Below are 9,332 nucleotides of genomic sequence, written 5' to 3' on the forward strand. Positions count from 1 at the left end.
CGATCTCCGCGCGCAAGGTAGCAGCGTTTTCGTCCTTCACCAAGGTGAAGTGGATACCGCTGAACCTGGGCGGATGCCTGGCGAACTGAATCGCATAGCCAAGTCGGATGGTCCGGATCAGCTATCGCGATGGATTGGAAAGTGCAAGCCACGCATCCAAGTTCCGTGCGAGGGGGACCAAAGGGACAGCATCGTCGGACATACCGGCAGGTGGGGCCTCGCGTCGGGGCAGAGCTCGAGGTGCCACACCATGTCGTGGCTGTGCTGAGTCTAGGGACATCGAAGCACTTATCTGGCTCCTTGTGACCCAGGGAAGGAGGAAACCGCTCTTTTGCTGAACTGTTGGGTACTGCAGCCACTTGGGCATGCGGTGAAATCAAATGAAAAGGCAAAAAATATTCTCCACCCGGCCCTCCACCGGGGGATGGAGTGGTCTTACTACCAGCTCCAGTGCAGTGGGTTCCATCAACTCTGGGTCGCCTGTCTCAGGGGTGCTTTGATGACCTTCGTGGGTTCTTGGCTGCCAGCAGTGAGACGGGTGGCGTCTGCTTCCTGCGGTGGGCTCCACGCCGGGGCCGGGCTAAAGGGGTGGGCTGCAGCGGAGCAGGTGCAGTCACTGCAGGGGGACGCCCTTGGCGACGAGCAGACGGGGTGCGGGATCTTGAGCCACGCCGGGGCAGGATATGCCGGATAGCCTCCATCTGCTGCTTCACTGTCGAGAACTGCTGGGCAAAGTCCTCGACGGTGTCGCCGAATAGGCCAGCCTGGGAGATAGGGGCAGCAAGGAACCGTGTCTTGTTGGCCTCACCCATCTCGACCAGGTTGAGCCAAAGGTGGCGCTCCTGGACAACTAATGTGGACATCGTCCGCCCGAGAGACCGCGCCGTGACCTTCGTCGCTCGGAGAGCGAGGTTGGTCGCTGAGCACAGTTCCTGCATCAGATCTGGGGCGGAACTACACTCGTGCAGTTCTTTTAGCGCCTTGGCTTGGTGGACCTGCAGGAGAGCCATGGCGTGCAGGGCAGAGGTGGCTTGTCCAGCAGCGCTGTAGGCTTTGGCCGTCAGGGACGACATGAACCTTCAGGGCTTGGACGGGAGCTTTGGGTGTCCGCGCCAGGTGGTGGCGCTCTGCAGGCATAGGTGCACCGTGAGCGCCTTATCCACCGGGGGAATCACCGTATAGCCCCTGGCCGCCCCGCCATCGAGGGTAGTGAGGGCGGGGGAACTGAGAAATTGGGACTGGGCAGTAAAAGGTGCCTCCCACGATTTTGTCAGCTCCTCGTGCACTTCCAGGAAGAAGCCCAGGAGCCCAGGAACCAATCATTGAGCCGCGAGGGTTCAGGGGAGAGCGGAGGGTTCTACTCTAGCCCGACGCTCGCTGCTGCCTGGGAAACCATGTCCGTCATCTCTGCATGAGCCTGTGACTGGGCAATCGTCCCTGAAGGTGGGAGCCCAGCCGACTGGACAAGCCCGCTCTCCGATGCTGCACTTGAGAGCTCATCAGCTTCGCGAGCTCCAAACAAGAGGTCGGAAGCCCAATCGGGGCAGATGAGCGTGCTGGGGAATGGGAGGTCCGCGGGGGATACCCGGTGGAGGCGGTCCCATTGTGGTCCCCAAATCGCCCCTAGTGCTAGCCGCGCTGTCCTCAAACCCGTAGGTAGAAGGACCGAGGCGGGGAGCCGCTGGGGTGGCTTGCTTTCGGACCGCAATGTTGCCATGGTCATGTTCTCACAGTGAGAACATGAACCATCCACGAACGCTGCCTCCGTGTGGGTCGTGCCCAGACATGAAAGACAGCGATCGTGACCGTCTGAAGTTGAGAGGTAATGACCGCAACCAGTAATAACACACAATCGGAAAGGCATCTTTAAAAAGATGAGTCTTTAAAAAGACATTCCATGTGTGCCGCTCTTATAGAGAAATATACGTTTTCAGGAAAATATACTCTCTTTTTTCTTCCGAAGCACCCAGGGGCGTTTTCTGCAGTACACCAATGCAGAGGAGGGAGAAGCCGCTGAAATGCGCCGTCAGATCCAGCAGAGGTGAATGAACAGTCAGCTCAGTAGACATCGACCGTTCAGCTCTTAAGAGAAAATCTGAATGAGTGGTTGCATACCAGCTCCTTTTATACCCGTATGTCCGGGGGAGTGGCATGCAAAAACCACTCGCCAATTTTCATTGGCCTTTTATCAAAGACCAGAGGTGTCTCGGGCTCCCAAGAGTGACCCCTAGTGTTACTACATCGACACAACGTCGAGTGAGTGACAGATAGGGAACCCCACATGAAAAACACGAGACACGCGCATGTACAGTGCAGAGTGGCTCTCTTACATTATATGACTTGACATGCAACTTGTTGTCCAGAACGGTTTCGTTCACACAACATTGGTTTGCTGAAAATGTGGTTGTGAGACCTGAAAATTTGCAGGTATCAGTTTCAACTATGTGAACGTAACCGTATTAAGCACTGAAAACAGGACTGACAACCATATTCTGCTGCTGTGTGAATGTGGCCAATAATTATGGGGAAGCAATACATTTTTATTTATTTTAGACAAGAAATATGCAGTAATATGCAATGTAACAACAATTAGGACTACAATCATAAGCAGCTTTCATTGTTTCTTCTTAATAAGTACTTTGTTTGGCATTAAAGACTGTGCTAATAGAGATGAGTATACATTCATAACCAGTACTGTGTACCTAAATAATTTTACTGCAGTGTTGCCATACTAATTAAATGCTTCGCCAAACCGAACAGTAAGCACAATATCCCTCAAGAAGTTTGATTCACTGAAGTATGAAAACAATAAGGTTATGACTGTAACCATGTTTCCCAGAAAGGAGCGAATGAATGCTGCATCATAGCTGACAATATGGGGTTATTCCCGCAGGCTTAGCCAATCTCTGAAACTCTTTGAAATTTCACCAGTTTTAATTGGGAGATAGCGCTTTATGCTTCGCCTCCTTTGTGTGGGTAGTAGGTGTATATAATGGTGTTGCACAGTGCTATCTCTTCAGGATATTCAACTGAAGGTGCACTGCAAATATTTGACCCTTGTAGCAAAGATTCAGTAGCGCAGCCAGCTTCCGCAGCATTCATTCCCTCCTTTCAGGGAACCATGGCTGGAGTCATAACCTTATCATTCACTTTCAGTTCAGTCATGAATACTGCATCATAGCTGAAACAATGGGGAATGTATACCATGACACCGTGCTACTGATTCGCACACATAACGATGCCTAATAGCCAATGGGGTAGTAAAAAGCACCAACAGAGTCTCCTCTTCGGATCACAATAAGAAGAAGAGGGGAGAAGCAGAATGATAAATGGATAGATATACATAGTTATAATGCTAACTGGTTTGGGTAGCGCAGTCATCGCAAGTTGAATTAAATCACTACTACGTGTGAATAAGTATACATATGAGGGACTAACCAAATAGGTAGTGAAAACTTACATAAAGTGGCCACTAACTGCGGTTTATGGGATGTAGAATACACAGTTTAACTCTCCTTCACAGTAAGCATCTGGGAAAAGAGAGAGGAGTCATCCAAGTTGCAAAATCTAGCAAAAGTGCTAGGGGAAGCCCAGCCAGCTGCTAGGCAGATGTCTTCAATGGAAACACTATTAGACAATGCCCATGAAGATGCCATGCCTCTAGTCAAGTGAGCTTTTAATCCAATAGGGCACTGTATGCCTTGCGAGTCGTATGCAAGCACATAGTGGCATCCACTATACAATAGACTGGGAACCATGGGCGGTTGGGCCATTCCGGTTCCATGATGCAAATAGATATATTTCGACTTCCCTGAATTGATCTCATATCATCAGAACTGTCTGAGGATGAAGTCTCCATTCTCCTTTTATAATGCTCTGTCTTGAAAGCAAATCTGCGCCAAGGTTCAGGTGACCTGGATCATGTGTCGCACGTATTGATAGAAGATGTTTTTCACACCAGAGGAGAAGCTGGTGCACCAGGTTCATAGATGGCCGTGATTGAACTCCCCCATGACGATGTAGGCCACAACTGCTGTGTTGTCGGTTCTGATCAGAACATGAAACCCCTGGATGGCTGGTCAGAAAGTCATTATTGCTAGAAATACAGAGAGTAGTTCCAGACAATTTATCTGCCAGGTCGCTTGAGCACCTGTCCAGGTGCCAAAGGCTGGGCGTCCCAGCACTTGTTCAACGCATTAGTGTGACAACTTTGTGCCTGAACACTTGAGTGAGTGCCACGCCCCTTTGAAAAAGTGTGGGCGTTTTCCAAATGGTTAATGCGGCTAGACAGCAAAGTGTCACCACAAGATGTAAGTGGCTGCGTTGCCATGAATGATGGGGTACCACAGGGTTCGTTGAAAAATCTCCAATGGAAACATTTTTCCCAGCTTGAAAATGTTCAAACACCAGTGAATGGAATGAACATGTTCTTCTGTCAGGAACACCATCATAGAGACTGAGTTTAGATTCATGCCCAGGAAATCTGATGGCTGGGCGTTAACATGCTCTTTGACCAGTTGACTTTCAGTCCCAAACCCTCCAAATGTGCAAGTAACAGGTCTCTGTGTTTGCAAGCTTGTTCCTCTGACTATGCTAAGAGCAACCAGTCATCCAGGTACTTTATAATATGAAGACCACTCAGCCTAAGCAGTCTCCTCAAAGACAAATCTCAAGAATGGCCTATGATGAGGGGCTATGTGTACATGAAATTAAGTGTCTTTCAGGTCGATCGATACAAACCAGTCCATAGGATGAACATGAGACAGAATTTGTTTTTGAGTAATCATTTTGTGTTGAAACCTCGCGAATGCTTGGTTCAAGTGTCTCAGATTCAAAATGGGATGTAATCATCTGTCCTTTTTGCAGACTAGAAAATAGCAGCTGTATAATCTGCTGTGGGCATCATCAGCCGATACCATCTCTATCGTGTCTGAGGTGGGTGCCTCGCAAACTGTAACACATACCCTTGTTCTATTGACCACAGCATCCAACTGGAAATGCCCGGAAGATGGTGCCACGCATCCACGTAAAGAGCTAGATGACACAGCAGCCTCTCTGTGTCTGGTTGCGTGCCGCTCATCCTTGGGAAACAGTCACAATGTGTGTATTGTGCTGATGCATGACTTGGAAAAGAGCTCTTCATTTTGAACATGTTTGTGCCCTGAGCAATTGCATCGGGACTTGTATTCTTTATTGGTTCGTGACACACACTTGGCATGAAGCCAACAACATTGGTAACATAAACACAATTTTCTTGTTGGTCCCGGGAAGCATCCGGGAGAACAACAGAAACTCTGCAGGGACTCGGCTGGATGACCCGGGTGTTCTTGGTGGCCGGAACGAACACATCTGTGGGCTCTGGTCCCCACTTCAAGCCAGTGATGTCAGTAATGCTGCTTTGGTTTGGCAAGAGGACTCCCGCATGTACAAGGGCTTATCTGGACCGCAATCTTACGCTTGGACCAGGGGTTTTGTGACCTCACCAGGGGCTCCATCTCCATTTTCTGCGGTGGTGGTGTAGTGGGCGTGTTGACCTGAGGAGGAGCGATAAGTTGTAGGCGCTACAGAGCCCCCTTGCCACGGCACGAGGTGCTTATAGGCTAGCAACTTCTGCGCCACCTGAAATCTTTCAGTGAAAGTGCAAATAGCATCACCAAACAGGCCCTGTTTAGACATCTAACAGCACAGCTTTGTCCATGTCATGCATCTCTGAAAAATTAAGCCAGAGATGGCGCTCGGCGGACATCAGGCTACCCATGGATCTGCCAATGGCTTGGCCGATCTTGGTAGTCCGGAGAGCCATGTCAGTGGCATGCCTCAGCTCTGTGAAGGACTCTGGATCAGGCCTGTTCATGTCCATTTCCCTCAGCAGATCAGCCTTGTAGACTTGCAGAACCGCCATGATGTACAAAGCCGAGCCAGCCTGACTCACTGACCTGTAGGCCTTGTCCAATAGAGTAGATGGATTTCCAAGCCAGGGTCGTGGAGGGGCACAGGCTGGCCACTACCGCCTCTTCAGCGTTCACACTGAGTATGGCGAAGACCACTTCTTCGTGAGCTCTTCATGCAGCTCGGGGAAGAACAGCACCGGGCAGCAGGACATGGAGTCCCGCTGGCTCGGATAGGACTAATCATCAAGCCGAGAATGCTCAGATGCACTAGGAGTGGACCAATCCAATTTGAGGTTCTCTACTGTTGGAGCGAGCATCTGAAACAGTTCGGTGTCAGTTCGGTGTCTTCCACTCCTCTGAGAGAAGTCCCGGCGAGCTGATCCAACAACTGTGTCCAGGGCTCACCTTCCAACACCATATCGTCCTTATCTTCAGAGTGAGTGCCAAGCGTAATGGAGCCCTGTTATCTAATAATGGGACACAGGTCATCACAGGCATACTCCATGGGCGAAAACGCAGATGAGGCGAGGAGACATGCAAGGTTTGCGCTGGCAAAATATCCTCCTCAAACTCATCTAGCTCATCCCAAACTCACACGTCCCTTTTGTGTGGTCCCTCAGGAGCAACAGAAGGTGCATGATGGGAGGGGAGGGGACTCATCAATTAGAAAGAGGGAGAGCCGTGAGCGCAGCGTTTTGAGTCTCATGAGTTCGCAGTGAGCTGACCCACCAAGCACCGCCTCTGCGTGAGCTTGACCCAGGCAGAGGTAACCACATTCATGCCCGTCGGATAAGGGGATGTACTGTTCACACGGAGGAAAACATTTAGGAAACGCTATCTTTAAAAAGATGTCATAAAGTAAACGGCTCTTTTAGCTTGTGCACAGTACACAGATAGACACAAACACAATCAGCCTTTGATGTGGTGAAAGTGGCGAAGATGTCTCGTCCGCCCACTGTCCACAGGAGGAAAAATTCCAACACTGCTGTTCAACAGTGAAGGTTAGTGTCTGCTATCGCCAGAGCACCACAGGGAATAGAAGAAAACTCTGATCCACCCTCTGTGAGAGGTGCAGTCTTGACAGCGATTCTAGTAGAAGAAAATGTAATTTTCCATGTAGAGTAAGAGAGAGAGAGATTATCGGCACCCTGAAGGAGAATATTCTGTAGAGATAGCACTGTGCATTGCCGTTTTGTATGCCCACAACGTGCGTGAGGGAGGCGCAGCACAAAGCGCTATGTGCCAATTAAAATTGGGTAGATTTTAAAGGAGTTTTAGAGAATGGCCACGCCTGCGGAGATAACCCCAAAGTGTCAGCTATGGCACAGCATTCATGACCGAAATGAAAGGGAACTAATATAAGCAGCACTCCACTACGATCATGTCGAGTAGGAATCTTGTCTTGTGTTAACTTTTCATTATGTCTCTGCTGGAATCGCTGTTGTGATGATATGATGATCAATTTAGACTTGAATCCACTTGGATGTTTCTCTGACACACTAAATCGCATACCCTATAGCATATGGTCAACTGCAGCCACAGCACTCTTCTTTAGGCTTCGATACTTTTTGTTTGAAAGGTGATAAAAAAAATCAGATCAGGATTTTTTGGCTTTGTCTGGAGTGCAAAAAACTACACAACAGCTTTTGGTCATGTTTTTCATTTTTAAATGGCCAGATCTCTCAGATATGTCTCTGTTTTCTTCGTAGGAATGAATGAAGAACTATGGTAACGGGAAATCGATTTCCCCCATGCTAAACCATGCCCCCAGTGTATGACGTGTTGCAGACTGTATTGCATCTGCTTATAAAGGTGCAATCTAACCCTGTTTACATTATATAAGCCTGCTCCTGAGCAGGTTTGAGTTTATAGATCTGTTGCAATGACAACAACTCCGAGATGTTCTTCGAAGAACGTAACAATCCAAGATCGGGTCAAATAATCAACAATGAAATCCAGATAACTCCCTAATGATCATATGAAGAACCGGCCCCAGGGTTTCAGAGGCTAAGCTTATTTTTCCAGGGATCAAAATATATCAATACAGTTTATTACGTCACTTTTGTCTCTTAAAAATGGAAAGATGCGAGAAAGATAGTTGCACATAATGGACTTAAGAGTGTTCTGAGACTCACGAAAGTTTTTAAGTGCTATAGAGGTATATGCTGCTTAGACCTGCAACCAAAGTCTTTTTAGCATGTCAGTACACTCTGCGGCCATCTTTGGAATGCTCCCTGGCAGCTATTTTCTATGTAAAAAAAGAAAAAAAGAAAAAAAAAACCATCATACAAGTACAGATCTTATCTACTTGAATGGAGAAAGACTAAAATCTCAAAAATGGTTGGTCAAGATTATGATCAAAGAAAATATTTCAAATCAGCAGTACAATCTGACAATACTGGTATCATAAACTGTGCTTCTTTACCTCAGATCACACTAAAAAACGAAATTTTCCCAGCTTGTATAGCTAATGTGCATGCGCGTTCTCGAGTTGACTGATAGGCGATGTCTGTATCTAAAATGTGATTGGCTCTTTTATCTGAAGGGCGGGACTTCCTTTCCACATCCATTGACATTCCAATTTCTCCTATTCATTTGAACAGAAGTGTCCTGGCTCTGCTAAATAGTCTCTGGTATTACTTAGTGCTTCGGGAAACCCAGCCATGGTCTATTTTTATTTATTTTCCTGATAATTATATAGATGTATGCCATTCCATTTATGTATGTACATTTAATTATACAGTATTAGTGAGGTGCGGGATATGAAAAACCTGGTGGAGTTCAAGCAGAGTGATTACAGAATGATTTTTGATGTCACTCACATCCAATGCTTTTGTTCTCTCTGTAAAGATAGAGCCTGAAGCACTCAGTGCTACGCTTATATGGTTCTCTTTGAAATACCTTACATTATTCTTTCCGAAATGGTAGCACAGTATTTTACAGTGTAGGTAGGACCCAAACAATGAATCCAGCCCAGGGGCCCCCACCACCCTAAGTCCGGCCCTGGACAGAAGTCATTACATTATATGGTAATTCTTCTGTTTAATATGAAAAATGTCACTTATACATTGGTTGCTAAATTTTTGTTATAATTATTAAAGTTCTATCATATGAACTTGCTGATGTTTCTTGAAAGTTCAGTTGATATGCATTTTTATAAAATTTCACATTCTAAAAAACTAAATCACATTATTATCACATATTCAACTGTTATATTATGAGAGGCAGATGAGATTTAGAATGTCTTTCCTCTCACAGGAATCAGTCTTTTAAGCAACGTTCTCAGTTCCAGAAAAGACGCAACCATTGTACAAAAGGTACTATGGTTTGTTCCTGGCAGGCAGCAGGTGCTCTAACCCCACTCCCACCCTAATCCTAACTATATGGAGCCTGCAAGGCAGAGTAGCCTATCAGGAACAATGGATGGCACCTTTTTCCCAT

This window comes from Myxocyprinus asiaticus, chromosome 50 (assembly GCF_019703515.2).
Source record: "Myxocyprinus asiaticus isolate MX2 ecotype Aquarium Trade chromosome 50, UBuf_Myxa_2, whole genome shotgun sequence".
Taxonomy (NCBI): Eukaryota; Metazoa; Chordata; class Actinopteri; order Cypriniformes; family Catostomidae; genus Myxocyprinus; species Myxocyprinus asiaticus.